This window comes from Choloepus didactylus, chromosome 17 (assembly GCF_015220235.1).
Source record: "Choloepus didactylus isolate mChoDid1 chromosome 17, mChoDid1.pri, whole genome shotgun sequence".
Classification (NCBI taxonomy): domain Eukaryota; kingdom Metazoa; phylum Chordata; class Mammalia; order Pilosa; family Megalonychidae; genus Choloepus; species Choloepus didactylus.
Genome location: NC_051323.1, coordinates 44277074 through 44294168, shown reverse-complemented (window position 1 = coordinate 44294168; position 17095 = coordinate 44277074).

Sequence of the window (17095 nt, the reverse complement as noted above, 5' to 3'; positions counted from 1 at the left end):
GAGTAAACTGTCCTTTGATGCTTCCAGTCTAAGAGTTGAACAGTTTGCTCATTTAAGTTATAATTTCTCAACCTCGGCACTATTGACATTTCAGGCAGGGTCATTCCCTGTTGCGGGGCGGGGGTAGGGGCTTTCCTGTGCACTGTGGGAAGTCTAGCGGCTCCCCCGGCCGGGATGCCAGCAGCACCAGCCCACTCCCCACCACCACACCAGTTACAACTATGAATGTCTCCAAGCATTGTGGAGCATACATTTAAATATAAATGAGTCTTTGAAAAAGTTCTTGGAATGAACAACAGAGTTTTTTGCAGCCCTTATTGTCCTGTTGATAAGGTAAAGTTGTTAAAGACAATGGAAGAATAAAGTCATGTAAATGGAGGCTAAACCCGATGGGTGTAGACAATCTTCCCGTCCCCCCTTGCCTCTCCCAATCCCTGGGGATTGGACTTAAGTCTCCTACAGTCTCCTTTAAGGCTCTGCTTTCCCCTAGATGCTGCCTCTCCAAAATTGAGAACCAGTAGCTTCTAAGGAACAGAGAATACATTCAAAAGTTAATGGAGCCCTTAGCTGCACACAGTAGACCACACATTACCCTGTGAAAAGGTATCGTTACCCAATTTATACACAAAGAAACTGAGGCTCAGAAAGGTGAAGAGAATTGCCCTCTTCACTCAGTGAACGGGGAGGTTGGAATCTGATTGCAAGAGTCTGACTCTGTAAGGGCAAATACAAATTAAAAATAAAGGCTTTTCATTCTCCCAGTTGAGAAAAAGGGGAAAGCCCCCCCCCCTTTTCTTTAGAAAACTGGTGATTGCAAATTCTTTATCTCTCTGTCTTTAAAAGGTATGTAAATCTTTACAAGGCTCTTGTAAATTTCACAACTCCAGGACCTGAGAGCCGTTTCTTTGAAATGTAATTGTCAAGGAAGATAGGGCCAGCACCTCCCAGTTTCCTGGAGGAGAGAAGCAAAACTTTGGATGGGGCTTGGCTCCAAATTGCAAACCTACCTCTATTCATAAAGATACAAGAAATTAGTGATTGTTTATCTTAAGAACACGTATGGAATGGGTTGTATCCCCTTAGCTACATAAAAAGGATGAGATTTCTGTCTGCAGTCTCTTTAGTGTCTTGCCTGCGATGCATATCACATTTTGCATTAATGCTTATTCAGTAAAAGAACTGTTTCTTTTCTCCCTTTGTGGAGAGGTTTTTCTGAGTTGGCAGGAGATTTTGCTTTTAATTATAATTCCCTTTAATTCCAGAATAGGGTTCTAGATTTAGCAAAACTCTGGCATGGGACATACCTATACTAAGAAATTATTCAATGCTGACATGAAGTCCTGTGTTTATCTGGCAGCCCTAATTCAAAACCTATCCGGGACCCCATACAGTGCTCCCAGTGGGGCCAGGGCGAGGGGTCGTGGGGTCAGTAGCGGCTGAACTGGAGGACGGGGACCGGGCCCGGAGCCCAGGGACAGCCTCTGAAGGAGGAAGTGAGGTATAAAGCGGAGCCGTGGTCCCACTTTCCTGGACTGCGGAGGGAGCCGGTTTGAGCGCTTGGCCAGGAGTGACCCCTGGTGGCCGCGCGCTGTCCAGCAGCTCACCCTGCCCAAGCGGTGGGGACCGGGCTTCTGGGCGGACAGCAGTACTTGGTACTGACCTCTCTCGGGTGCACAGGTCCGCTCAGGGGCTGTAGGGAAGAAGAGGCAGGGAGGAGGAGCCAGGCTCAGAGCCGCCCAGGGGCTTTTGCAAACCATTAGGCTGGACTGGGGGTTCTGATCCGCATCCCTCCAGAAGTCAGACACTCTGTCTCCCCCAGGCGGCTGATCTGCAAAAAGCAGATCCTCAGACCCCATATCTTCAAGGACCAAAGGAGGGGCTGTGGAAATCCTTCTTTCCCCACCCCCTGACATCCCACCTGGCTCCCAGGCACCTCGTCCCACTATCGAAGTGTGAGGGGGTCCAATCAAAACCAAGGGCAGTGCCCAAAGGGAATTCATTATCATTATTAAAACCAGCATTGGTGGGTCCCTTTCTAGAGTGGAGACCAGCCAAATGAGTCACCCGTTGTGTAAATCTGTAGTAGATGGGTTGGTGCTAGGCAAGGTCCACACATGTAAACCTCCCCGGCTTGGGGACTCACTCCTTCCCCCTGTGTTCACCGTGTCCCTACTGTGTGCCAGCGTATGCCATGTGCTGGGGGTTGCAGGCATGATCCATGTGGGGCCTGGCTTTCTTGGGGCCGTTGAGGAGCCAGGCCTTGTTATGGGTTGAATTGCATACCCCCAAGACATATGGAAGTCCTGGTCCTCAATACTTCACAAGGTGACCGTATTTGGAAACAGTGATCCTGAACAAAGTGTGGGTTCTCTGCCCGATGTGCACAATGGCCAATCCTGTAACACCAGGATTTCAGAGGGGGAAGGAGCTTTATTGCAAAGCACAAAGCAAGGAGAACAGAAGGCCTCTGAGCCTTAAATCTGTCTCTCTCAACTGCAGTAATTCTGAGAGTTTTATAGTAGGGAAAGACAGGCAGGTTTAGGATAATGAGTATAATGGCTTGAGATGACGCAGTTAGGGATGGTTAATTATTGAGCATGAGCAGACTGATTACATGCTTTGTCACAGAACATATGTAAGGAAATGGCAGCCTTAACATGATGATGGGAGTGATATTTAGTATTATAATGAGGTATAGGTCACATATAAGTTAAGTTTTAAGTTACTGCATATGTCAGGTGGACCAATTCTGGTTAGAACTAACTTTGTCTAGTAAGATAGCCTAGGAACTAGTTAGTTCTGAGCTGACTCAAGTTCCTTCATTAATACACATTAAGACGCTGTCTACATGATCACAAGACTTCAAAGTTATAAAACAAGATAAGGTAAAAGCAGGCCCAGTCATGAGGCTTTCAGTTACAAGGTAAAGATTATATAGTTACACAACAAAGCATCATTATCAAAGAGCAAGGCATCTGGGTTACAGTTCAGTGAGATTCAGTAGTTTCAGGTACTTACTTTTGGCTATTATACAATATACTAGAAAGTAAGAAAACAACAAATGATTCAGTAACTATAATCATTTGTTAACTCTTAACTCTCATTTAGTATAGGGCCATTACACATGGAATTAGGCAAGATAAAATGAGGTCATACTGTGGGAGTCCCAGAAGAAAGGGAGAAAGGGGCAGAGAGAATATTCAAAGAAATAATGGCTGAAAACTTCCCAAATTTAAAGAAAGACATGAATATTCACATCCAAGACGCTCAACAAACTCCAAACAGTATAAACCCAAATAGACCCACGCCATGGCATGTTACAATCAAACTGTCACATGCCAAAGATAGAGAAAGATAAAAAGATAAAGAGACAGCTGCAAGAGAGAAGCAACATGTCCCATACAAGGGAGCTTCAATAAGATTAAATGCTGATTTCTTATCGGAAACCATGAAGGCAAGAAGGCAGTGGGTGGATATATTTAAAGCGCTGAAAGCAGAAAAACTGCCAACCAAGAATTCTATATCTGACAAAACTGTCTTTTAAAAATGAGGGAGAGATTAAGACATTCCCAGGTAAACCAAAACTGAGGTAATTCATCACCACTACATCGATCCTACAAGAAATGTTAACGACAGGTCCACAGGTTAAAAGGAAAGGACACTAGACAATAGATCAAAGCTGCATGAAGAAATCAAGTTCTCTGGTAAGGGTAATGACGGGGTAAATAGAAATGCCAGTACTATTGTATTTTTGGTTTGTAACTCCACTTTTTACTTCCTACAGAATTTAAAAGGCACATGCATAAAATGTAATGATAAATCAGTGGTTTTGGACTCAGAATGTATAAAGATGTAATTTGTGACAAGAACTACGTAAAAGTCGGGGAACGGAGGGGTATAGGAACATATGGTATGTACGCTATCGGAGTTAAGTTAGTATCAATGCAAACGAGATCATTATACATTTAGGATGTGAAATGTAAACCCCATAGTAACTACAAAGAAAATATAAGAGAATATGCAAAGTCACGGAGACAGAAATTAGAATATACAGGTTGGCAGTTGTGAGGGGCAGGGGGAATGGGGTCTAGGGTTTCTGTTTGGGGAGATGGGAAAATTTAGTAATGGAAGATGGTGAGGGAATGGCAAGGTAGTAAATGTGATTAATCCCACTGAATAGTATTCTTGGGAGTGGTTGAGATAGGAAAGTTTATGTTGTATACATGTTTCTACGCTAAAAAAAGAAAGGAAAGCAACTAAAGAGATAATGACAATTCAGTGCAATACATGATTCTGGACGGGATTTAGCAAGGGAGGAGAAAAGGCACAAAGGGACATTATTGGGACAGATGAAAAATTGAAATTTAGACTGTAAGCTTTATATCAATATTAAATTTCGTGAACTTGTTAACTGCACTTAAGGTGGGTAAGTGAATATCTTTGTTCTTAGGAAGTGTATATGGAAGTATCTTGTGGTCAAGAACCATCCAGGATGGCTGCCAGGTTTCTGGATTGAGGACCTGGGTAAATAGGGAGGTGCTGCTTAATAAATGGAGAAGAGAGTGGACAGGTTGGGGGTGGTGATGGGGATCTGGAGTATAGCTTTGAATATGTCAAGTTTGAGATGTTTGTGAGACAACCAGGGAGTTGGATGTATGGTTTTGGAGCTCTGGAGAGGGGTCTTGCAAGGGAGGAAATGGGTTGGGTGGGGCAGCATTTATGACCAAATGCCTTTGTATTGGTGGGTCCGGCGAGGCATGGGTCTAGAAATGAGTCCTGATGAACAAGCTGTTGGTCTTGATAACTAAGCTGCTTAGTTAGTCTACAGTCTTATCTTTCAGGAGCAGGTATTTCCTGGAGCAAGGAGCTAAATTACTTCTGCTTGGTCCTTATATTGTTTAACATAGGGACAGGAAAGTGTGTTAGTTTCAGTTCTCATCATTATTAACTAACTGGGTATTCTCAGGCAAGCACTTGTTAAAAAATAACTTATTTAGTGCTAACTCTATGTTGAACAGTTCTAAGTACCTATGGGTACTGATTCAATTCTCACAACAACTTTATGAGATGGTGTATTAATTAGGGTTCTCTAGGGAAACAGAATCAACAAGAGATATCTATAAATAAAAGATCTATAAGTGTCTCACACAACTGTGGGTATGCATGTGTCCAAATGCCATAGGGCAGTCAGCAGACTGGCAACTCTGATGAACGTGTTTGATGAACTCCTCAAGCAACGAATTGGCAACTTCAATGAACTCCTCAGGAAGCGCTTCGCTGGTCAGCAGAAGTGAAGGTCCTCTGTCTGGCTTAAAAGTCTTCAGCTGATTGGATTAAGTCCTGCTGATTGCATTCTTTGGATTAAATCCAGCTGATTGCATTCTCTCACTGTGGAAGACACGCCTTTCATTGATGCAGTCAGTCACAGCTACAGCCAACTGACTGATGATTTAATAAACCAGCCTTCTGGTTTATTAACCAGCCACACATGTTGCAGTAACGGTTAAACCAGTGCTTGCTTGACCAGACACCTGGGTACCATCACCTGGCCAAGTTGACACACGAACCTAACCATCACAGGTGGTATTATTATTTGCCCCATATATAGAAGTGCCTCTTTTAAGCACAGAGAAGTTAAGTAACCTGCCCAAGGTCACACAGCTGTTAAGTGGTAAATCTGAGTTCCAGCATTCAAGCTCTTTAACCCCTCACTTCACTGCCTAACCTCTCAGTTTCTCTTTATATGTAATGAGGGGTGGACTCAGATGATAAGGGCTTGTTCAGCTCTAGCATCCTTTGGCTTACTGTGAATTGGTAAATGATTCTCTGAGCTATATCACAAGGACCGAATCCCTGCCACAGCTGTTGGGGCGACAACTTTCAAACTATAGCTCAGGACCTGCAGCCTGAGGGAGATCATCATTTGAAACTGGAGCCCCCCAGTGTTCAGAGGAAGAGCTGGGCAGGGGGCTGGACTTCAGCTGGGCTGGCTGAACTTTTGGGATTGGTGAAGAGAAGTGGGCAAGACCATTGTAGGGGGCAGAAAGAACATGAGGGGAGAAGGGACTTATATTTATAAGGCACCCATTATATGCCTGGTAGCCTTATTCACGTCATCTCATCCTATCTTCCCAGTAACACTGTGAGGCAGATACTATACAATCCCCATTTTTCAGATTAGGAGGCCAGGGCTCAACTGCAGCAATTTATCCAGGTGCCATGGACTGGAACCGGTCTGGCGGCCTCAGGGTAGGGGTTGATTCCAGAACAGTGAAAGCAGAGGGCAGGAATGGGAAGGCAGGCTGGGGCCAGACTTTAGAGATCAGAGGCTGAGACCATATCCAACCTGTAGGAGGGCGCTTTTGTAATTGGAAAAAGATCTGGTAATTCCACTCAGGATGGCCCTGGAGAGAGGAGAAATGCCAGTGCAAGCCCCTCTTCATGCCCTTTGTGGTCTGAGATAATGGGAGTTTCTGAGAAAGGGAGCCAAATGATGGAGAAGGGGGTTGGGATTGGAGAGGGGAGTGCCCCAGGGTGCCGGAAGCCCTCAGGCCGGTGTTTCCTTACTCCAGGTCTCCTTGACCTGGCCCTGCCCCAATAAGTCATTCCAGCATCCCATCCGCCACACCTGGGGCCCTTGGGGTTCACATGGGTGCCTTTGATTTCTAACCCCCTCCTCCCAGAAAGGCAGCCTGCAGCTGTTGTCTCCTTCCACCTGGTAAGCGCAAAAGTTCATCCCCTCCTTATTTCCAGGGATTGAGAAAGTAACAATTATGAAGGAATAAGAAATTAAAAATGTGCCCAGCCATTCATCAGGCTGGGATAACAAAGATAAAGCCAGCTACCAAGTTAACAGGAAACAATATTTCTCCCAAGGACAAGCTGTAGCCATGAAGTGTCTTTCTTACTGAGAAATCTTGTTCCCTAAAGTTATAGACTAGAAACTTTACTCTTTGAAATTGTATCAGCAAGAATGAAACATCCCAGTCCTTGCCTGGGGGAAAAGCAGCTTCAATTTACAACCCAGATTGCGTATTGTATAGAAAAAGGATTTGGGAGTGCGCCATTCCACATGGATTGTAACTTCATAGTTACCAAGGAAAGAGGAACATAGATTTGCTGTCTAGATTTTACACATAGCTTTGCTTTGAGCCTACCAAATCACTTGTAAACTCTAGGCATCCCCAATGCCTGGAACACTGTGATCTCCTTTGTTGGATGAGATGCCCTGTGGTTCCGCCTCTGTGATCGCCCTCCTCGCAGCTGAAACCGTGGGCAGGAAAAACCGGTTTGTAGAGAGAGCCTCTGTTCCTATAACCTTTTCTTCTGAGCTGGTTTAACTGCAGGTACTTTGAGAGACATGAGGGACAGCGGTCCCCTCCCTCAGAACCCAGATTTCAAGGACAGGGAGACATTGGAAGCAAATCAAAGGTGAGAGGTCCTTCAATAAGGAAGATCCGGCCTAAAATCCACTCTTCCTCACATGGGCAGCTCAATACAACTGGACTATGCCAAGTCAGATCCCCCTGCTTCTGTCCCCAATTCTCCCCGCCCGTTCCTATAAAATCTCCCTTAACTCTCAGTTCAAGGACATAGATTTGAGCCGTGGCCTCCTGTCTTCATGACTGTTGACCTCACGTTGAAACTCTTTATTTTCTCAAAATGTCAATGTCATAGTGTTGGCCTCTGTGCACGGCAGGTAGTGAGCTCTTGCTTGGTCACGCAACTGGCCAAAAAACCCTGACTTTGACTACAAGCTCTTTCCTGGTGATCTTGGGCTGATTGGGCTAGGATAGGTCCCCCACAAAATGCTCCCCTCCTTTTCTCCAGCCTTGACTTCACCTCCCAAGGCCCAGGACAAAGGATTGTTGCGTCAGCCTGATCCTTGGATGGGGGGACATGGAAGGTGGTGGCAGGGGAACCCACAGGGCACAACATTCTTTAGTTAAACACTTGGAACCTTCTTTTTGTAACTCTGTCCCATGTATTGAGGGCTGCTGGTATCCCAGCAGTGGGCTGAGGGTTTTACAGTGTCATCCCCCACAACAACTCCATGAAGTAGCTGCTGTAATATCATCATTCCCATTTTACAGATGGAGAAACCGAGGCACAGAGAGGTGAAATGACTTGCCCAACAAGGTCATGCCCAGCTGGGATTTAAACACCTTAAGTTTGAGTACATAGATCGAGTATAGAACTAGAGGTTCCCAAACCTCTGTGTGCACTTAGTATCTTACTACTTTCTTTACTGCACCTCCTAGGCCAAAAGAAATACCTACCTGTTCCATTTATTAAATATTATGTGGTAGGAGCCACTGGCCTGACTTGGGGCCTGTGAGACTGCGCTCAGCAGCATGTGTGGTCCAGGTCAGTTAATGTTTAATCTACCATCTCTGCGTCCTAGAAAAAATGTGCAACTGGACCATGTCTGTGTAGAAACCAGACCTCATACTTCAAAAGTTAATCTATAGCTTATCTCCTTCCTGAACTACCAGTGATTCCCCTCTCCCTTCCTGCACAACATAATTGATCACCCCTATGTCACAAGACCCCTTTTCCGCGCTTATGCTCTCATACCCTTAGGAATGTCTTTGTCTAGAAAGTCCTTATAACCAGCTTGACCAGTTAGCCTAATTGCGCCATCAACTTCCCTGCTGAATGCTGCACCCACCTGGCAAAGAAAAAAAGCCGCTTAATTTCTGCTGATCTCTGCCTCCCTGAATAAAACTCATGTCTCAGAAAATGCCCCGTGTCTTCTTTAGTCTTTTTGACCCCTCGAGCTGCGACATATGTCCATACAAATTGATAAGCACTTGGGTCCTAACATCTTAGTAACCATTTGAAAATATTCATGTACAGCAAAAGGAAAAAATAATATTTTTATTTCATTATTAAACCACTCATACATACTAATAGGATGCTGTCAAAGGGAAAACTGCACTGGACAATGTTAACCAGGCAAGAAAGACTTTATTCAGGGGATGTTATAGCAGGGAGAGAGGGTAGACCTCAACTCGATTGAAATAAAGGACAGCAGGGTTTCAAAGGGCTGTGAGTGGGTGGGTTGGAGGAAAAGCCCTGGAAGATAATTAGGGGGTTGGTCCCTGGTTGGTGAAGGATTTACTGAGGCTGCAGTTAGGACTACTTGGTTCCGAGTGTTTTCCACTTGGAGTCCGTAAGAGCTGGGAGAGGAGAGGAGGGAGATAAGGAATTACCTAGTAAGGAGCCTCTCAGGCCTTGCCTGGGTAGTGTGAGGGCCTGGGTGAGAAGGAGAGGGGAGGTGGAGGTTGGGGTTGAGATTAATATTCCAGATAGTTAGGGTCTCAAATTGTCCTTTGTTCCGGGCCTGCAGGGGCTGGTCTGGCAGGGAGATGAAAGGAAACACCAGGAAGGAAGTGAGACATAAACTTTATTATGGGAACTTACTTACAGGAGTGAAGCAAGGAGTCATCCCAGCTGCTCTGACAGCGGGTCAATTCAGAGCTCAGGGTGAAAGCAATCAGCAATTAGGCAGACATTAGCAAGGCCAGTTTGAGAGGCTGGAAACAAAGACATTCCAAAGAGCATGAGGCTGTAGATACCTGAAAGGGGGTCTTGTGACATAGGGGAAAGATTAACTATCTTCAGGGTGTCAGATAACAGCTCAAGGACTCTGGAGAAGAGCAAGGCACAGGCTGTCAATGTAAGCCGGGCACAGGCAGAGGCGAGCCTGGTGCCCGGCTTACACTAACCATCTGCACACCCCTCCTTCCGTGGGGAGGTTAGCTTAAACATTAGCCAACCTAGGTCACACAGGTTGCTGTGTGCTTTTTGGATTTCCCAGAGTGTCAGGGAGAGGACTGGGCCCCGGGCTCCCACATCTTTTTCCTTTTTTTACCCCCTGCAGTCTGAGTTGCTTTTGTCTGCAGCACCACAGCTGCAAGATTAGTTTCAAGACAGTCAGGACACGGGAGGAAGTGTGTAGGGGCCTTGTTCAAGAGGAAGAAAAAGTCTTGGTCCGTGTGCATGCCTGTTGGGCACTGCACACCTTTTCAAACATTGGAATCAGATTTGGACACCACTACCCTCACTCTTCCACATTAATTTTTTTTTTTGCTTGGTACTTGCTTTTTATCACAAAGATCACCAAAATCTTCTTTGTGAAGATATGATGTGATCAAGAGGAATGTAGCATGAGAGCCTGAATATACAAATGGACAATGGCCAGATCATATATAAATATAGAAGTACGGGCCATAACCTAGACCAACCAGCCCTGGAAGTCAAGCCACTATCTGTAGCAACCAGTCCAGGAAGCCAAACCACAATCCCTGTAATGATCAACCCCAAATAGCCAGGTCTTGATTAATAACTGATAGCTTTCCTAATTTTTGCCCCTACTCCCAATTTAGTACCATCTAGAGAAGGCAAAATATGCTCCTCTAACCAATCCCATAGGATGCCCCACTTTTAGTTAACCCACCTCCAGCTTCCCTGTACCAACAGCCTTCAATCAGAGAATACCTGAAGTCTTTCCCTTTTTCCACTTGAAAGCTTTCCCACTCCTCTGCCTGCCTTTGATGCAAGTGATGGTGGCTGAATCCCTTGCTATCACAAGCTTTGAATAAAAAGATTTTGCTTGTTCTCATTAAGGTGGTTTTCATTTTCCACAAGCATGATCTAATGTTGAAACTGTGGAATATCTCAAGCTAGTAGTTTCATGCAGTGTCTGACAAATATTGTTTCATTTCCCTTGAAATTTTAAAACACCCTGTGGTATTCCTATAAATTTGCTGGGGTACCCTGGGTGGCTTTGGTACCCAGTTTGGGAACCATAGTACTAGTGTATAATCCATGAGCCCCCTAGAACTGGCATATGGTATCTACTTTATTTCTCACTGCCTCCATCTCCTTTGAACAATGCGTCTGGCTGGTTCACGGCTGTATCCCCAGTGCTGCCATCAGTGCCTGGCACACGGTAAGAACCACTGAAGTCATGTTACGTGAGCTTGAGGAGTACAGATACAGAGCATACAGTTGACTTTTGAGGGATTTTTGACCTTCCCCTAATTATAAATCATCCCAGAATAAATGTGTCCAGATTTTTGGGTATAAATACCACTGAATTCCTGCTCTTCTGGCTCTTTTTTCCTAGACAGTGCAGTCTACATCCTCCTTATTTGCATACTCTTTCTTTGGCAGAGAACAATACAGACAAATTAGACTGCTGTTTATTGTGCTACAGTCTATTTTCCACAGAGCAGTCACAGTCTGCTCAAACCCTGATGTGGCTCCATGTCACTCAGAGTGAAAGGCAAAAGCCCATAAGGACCCAGATGATCTACCCTCGGGCTTTCTTTCCTGACCTCATGTCCTACTGGATCCCACAGCTTGTTTTGTTCCAGCCTCCTTGCTGCTCCCAAACTGCATGACCTCACTTAGAAGCTCTTCGCTTAGAATCTGCTCCCTCTGTCTGGAAAGTTCTTCCCTTAGACATCTACTCTGTTAACTTCCTCATCTCCTGAAAGGCTGCTCAAATTTCACCTTTTCAAAGAGAACTTCCCCAGTTCTTCAACTTCAGTTCGAGTCTCAGCCCTCCTTACCCTCCACTATTTATTTATTTATTTATTTATTTATTTATTTATTTATTTATTTCACAGCACTAAATAATTTACTTATTTACTATGTTTATTTTTGATCTTTCATAGCTAGAATGTAAGCCCCAGAGGGCAGGAATTTTATCTCATTTCCTGATGTATTCCAAGCTTCTAGAACAGAACTTGGCACACAGAAGGTTGTGGAAATAAATGAAAACCACTCAAATAAGAAAAAACAAAGGGGATTATTTATTCAGTCTTTGCTATTTGGAGCTGACTGCTGCAGGGGCATGATTTGGCTTCACAGACTGATTGCTGTGGACAGTGGTTTGACTTCCTTGGCTAGTTGCTGCAGGTTGTGGGGCAGAGTTCTATTTTACACATGGTCAGGCCACTCTGACTATTGCATATTCAGTCTCTCAGTCCCCCTTCTTGGTCATCCACTTGCTTCTAAGAGGTTGACAATTCAGAGAAAGCTAGAGATCTAGATCTTCACCTCTCAAAGACTGCTCAGTTATCTTCATAGGAAACTGTATTGCAAGATCTTCTTGACCTTTTTGTTGTTTATCATTATGGCAATTATCTGATGAGAGAGTGGGTCTGTTGAAACATTTAAGACTCTGGATAGAATGCAATGGAACAGCATCATGTCCACAATGACAAAAACAAGAACAATTAATAGTCTCTGTAAAAAGCTTTATAACCAGGAAACCTAATTGCCCAACCCTGGCCAAGAAAACAAATCCTATAGTGAATGAGGATCAATCTTAGAGAGGCAAATAGCTTTTTTCCTTAAGGTGACGTATAGTCTGTTCCACCTTGCCCGTTTCATAATCCAAGTACAACAAGAAGTATTAGCAATGGCACACATGCCACCATGACTAGCCAATCAGAGCAAAGCAATTGTCCATCATTACTCATGCCAATGAGTTGAGAATGATCTTATTCCATTCAGGGCAGAGGTGGTATCATTAATAACTTCTGCTAGAGCCAGTGATAGGTTCTTTTTTTTTTCCTGCAAATTTTATTGAGATATATTCACATACCATATAGTCCACCCAAAGTATACACTCAGTGTCTCACAGTATCATTACCTAGTTATGCAGTCATCATCACAATCAATTTTAGAACATTTTCATTAATCCCAAAAGAAAAATAACAAATAGACATAAAAAATAAAACCCAAAACACCCCATACCCCTTATCCTCCACTATTGTTGACCCCTAGTATTGGTGTGGTGCATTTGTTATTGCTGATGAAAGAACTTTAAGATATTACTGTTAACTATAGTCTGTAATTTGCAATAGGTACTTTTTTCCCCTTATACCACTCTATTATTAACTCTTTGTACAAGTGTCATACATTTGTTCTAGTTCATGAAAGAACTTATTTATGCTTGTAGTATTAATCATAAGCAGTAATAGGTTTCTTTCAGTCTTTTTAATTCAAATGATTCCACTGATGAAAACACTGCTATGATTGTTTGCATAAAACAGGTTGGCAGTTCCCTCGGATAGTGTGCCTGAATAATCAAGAGGGTCCTCATTTTGGAGTTCATGTTGGAACCAGAATTTTCAGCCCTGGAGATGTATAGAATTGGGGTCTCTGTGTACAGACCACTCTCAGAATGCTAGTCATAGTGGGCATGAGACAGGCAGGACTGGGTGTCCTGGCCACAAAGGAAGCAGTATCTGGTAGAGGCACATGGAGAGCCAGGGAAAAGAAATTGTTCACGACACAAGGTCGGAATCAAGGCCTTATATTTTCTGGGTTACCTATTTGGATCTCTATTAGTCTTTTCCAGGTGGTAAGTACTTGGCCCATCACCCCAGGAAGGTAGTCAAATTCAATTTATTTAGGGTCTGATCAATAGATTATAAAATTGGTTCTTTTTTATGGGAGATAGGGACACTAGAAAAGTCATGGGTTGATTTAAGGCCAACTGTCCGTATAGGTGCAAGTGGAATCTCTGTTGGCTGTATTACCTATTTTAGGAAACCAGAATTGCCCAGATGTTTTTATCATGTGGGTCTGGTGATGGATGACAAATCAAGCAGTCAGGAAGATTGAGGGCAGTGGCTACTGTTTGGGATTATCTAAGAATTGCATTAGAAAGAGTATATTCTGATGTAACAATTATAATAAGGAGAGAAGAAAAGAGAAAAAGGCCATTATCAGTGGATGATAACAAGGAGTCTATAGAAAATGAGAATAATAATTTCAAGCAAGCATATAGAAAACAAAAAAGGAGTTAGATAGGGGTCTTGGTCTGATGTATTGGGCAGAAGCTGTACACTATCCATGGTCATTAGCTTGTTCCTAAGGTATTGTGTCAGCTGTCTGCTTCTGAAGATCAGCTGCTTCTAGAAGTATTCCGAGAATCCTCAGTTTGAGTTTCTTTACTGGAAAAAACAATTGCTGCTTTAGTTGTGAAACATGAATCCAAGGATTGACTGTGCAGTTTCACTGCTGTATTTGTTGTTAACAATATCTAATAAGGTCCATTCCAGTGAGGTTCAAGAGCAGGTTTTCTCTGATCTCCCTTCCAATACAAAAAAATCTGTAGAGGACTAAATATATCAGGTAGAGGACTAAATTCTAAAGGAGAGCTTAACTTAGTGACAGCATATCCTGCTTAATCACCTCCAATTTCAGATTTGATGTATGATCTGTCAACAAATAATATTAGGTGCAAGTTCTCAATGGGAGTGTCTAATACATCTGAATGAGGTGTAGAAAGTTTCCTGACTGAAGGAAGACACTCATGAAGTTCCTCTTCAGTAGGTAGGGGTAGGAGAATGGCAGAATTCAGTGTGTTTGTTGGAGCAGTGACTGGTAATATGAGCAATAGATTCTCTGAAGTGCTTAATTGACTGGCTGAAAAGTGTTGTGTGTTCTCGGTTGGTAATAGTGTCTGTATTGCATGAGGAACCAAGAGGTCAAGCAGGGAGCCTGGAACTTGTTCAGCAGATGTAGCAATAAGTTTTGCAAGGTCAGAAAAAGGGGATAAACCTTTGCAACCAAGTCAAGAGAAGGCTATAGTAAGTGATAGGTTTTTGATGGTTCCCATGAAATTGATTTAAAACCCCAAGGGCTTCTCCAGATTTGCTGATGCACAAATAGAAGAAATAGCTTTTTGTAGTTAGGGATGCCTGGGAAGGGAGGCTATTGAGCCGCCTTTTGGTTACGGAGAGCTTGTTCATATTTGGACCCCCAGAGGGGAGGGTCTCTATTGAGGATTTAGTTAATTCATATAGAGGTGTTACAATCTCAGAAAAAAAATGGTACTCGTCTTCAATATCCAGTTAAACCTAGAAATCCTCTCAACTGTTTTGTGGTGGGTCTAGGATAAGTTTGGGTAGTCTTTAGTCTATCAGGAGAGAGTCTTTTTCCCTCCTTAGTGGGAAATGCCCTAAATAATGGACTGTGTTCTGGCAAAATTGTAATTTATCTTTTGAAACTTCATGTCCCTTTACTGATAAGGCTGAAAGAAAGTAAATAGCTTTTCTCTTCTCTGAATAAAGTAGGAAATCATCTACATATTATATCAGAACTTAAATCACAAGGGAAATTTAGATCTCTATGTCTTGATTGAGGATGTGGGGAAAGTAGGAGGGGGCTTCAATGAACCCCTGGGGTATGACTGTCCAGGTAAATTGTCCTCCCGAGTTAAGGCAAAAAGGTACAGGCATACCTTGGAGATATTGCAGGTTGGGTTCCAGACCACCACAATAAAACAGATATTTCAATAATGCGAGTCACACAATTTTTTTTGGTTTCCCTGTGCATATGAAAGTTTTGTTTGCACTGTACTCTATTAAAAAGTGTATAAAAGCATTATGTCTAAAAACCAAGGTATCTACATACCTTAATTTACAAATACTTTATTGCTAAAAAATGCTAACCATCATCTGAGCCTTCAACGAGTTCTATTCTTTTTGCTGTTGTGGGTTCTTGCCTAGATGTTAATGGCTGCTGACTGATCAGGGTAGTGGTTGCTGAAGGCTGGGGTGGCTGTGGCAATTTCAAATAAGGTAACAATGAAGTTTGCTGTATTGACTCTTCCTTTTACAAAAGATTTCTCTGTAGCATGCAATGCTGTTTAATAGCATTTTACCCACAGTAGAAGTTCTTTCAGAAGTGGAGTCAATCCTCTCAAACCATGCCACTGCTTTATCAACTAAGTTTATGTAATATTTGAATCCCTTTGTTGTCATTTCAACAGTGTTCACAGCATCTTCACCAGGAGTAGAATCCATCTCAAGAAACCACTTTCTTTGCTCATTCTTATGAAGCAACTCCTCATCTGTTCAAATTTTATCATGAGATTGCAGCGATTCAGTCGATTCTTCAGGCTCCACTTCTAATTCTAGTTCTCTTTCTATTTCTACCACATCTGTAGTTACTTTCTCCACTGAAGTCTTGAACCCCTCAAAGTCATCCATGAGAGTTGGAATCAGCTGAGATTCCAAACTGCTGTTAATGTTGATATTTTGAACTCCTCCCATGAATCACAAATGTTCTTAATGGCATCCAGAATGCTGAATCCTTTCCAGAAGGTTTTCAGTTTACTCTGCCCAGATTCATCAGAGTAATCACAGTTTATGGCAGTTATAGCCACTAGGAAATGTATTTGTTAAATAGTAAGTCGTAAAAGTAAAAACAACTACTTCATCCATGGCCTGCAGAATGGATGTTGTGTTAGCAGGCATGAAAACAACATTCATCTCGTTGTACATCTCCATCAGAGCTGTTGGGTGACCTAGGCACATTGTAAATGAGCAGTAATATTCTGACAGGAATCTTTTTCTGAGCAGTGGCTTTCAACAGTGGGCTTAAAATATTCGGTAACCATGCTGTAAAGAGATGCTGTCATCCAGGGCCTGTTGTTCCATTTATGGAGCACAGCAGAGTAGATGTAGCATTATTCTTAAGGGCCCTGGGATTTTTGAAATGGTAAATGAGCATTAGTTTCAACTTAAAGTCACTAGCTGCGTTAGCCCCTAACAAGAGTCAGCCAGTCCTTTGCAGCTTTGAAGGTGGGGTTGACTTCTCTCACTCTTAAAGTCCTAGGTGACATCTTCTTCCAATAGAAGTCTGTTTTTGTCTACATTGAAAATCTGTTGTGTAGTGTAGCCACCTTCTTCAGTTATCTTAGCTAGATCTTCTGGATAAATTGCTGCAGCTTCTACATCAGCACTTGCTGCTTTACCTTGTACTTTATGAACCAACCTCTGCTAGCTTCAAACTTTCCTTCTGCAGCTTCCTCACCTCTCTCAGCATTCATAGAATGGAATAGAGTTAGAGCCTTGCTCTACATTAGGTTTTGGCTTAAGAGAATGTTGTGGCTGGTTTAATCTATACAAACCACTAAAACTTTATAATCATATCAGCAATAAGGCTGTTTCACTTTCTTGTCATTCGTTTGTTGACTGGAGTAGCACTTTTAATTTCTTTCAAGAACTTTTCTTTTGCCTTTACAACTTGGCTAACTTGGGTACCGAGGCCTAGATGACAG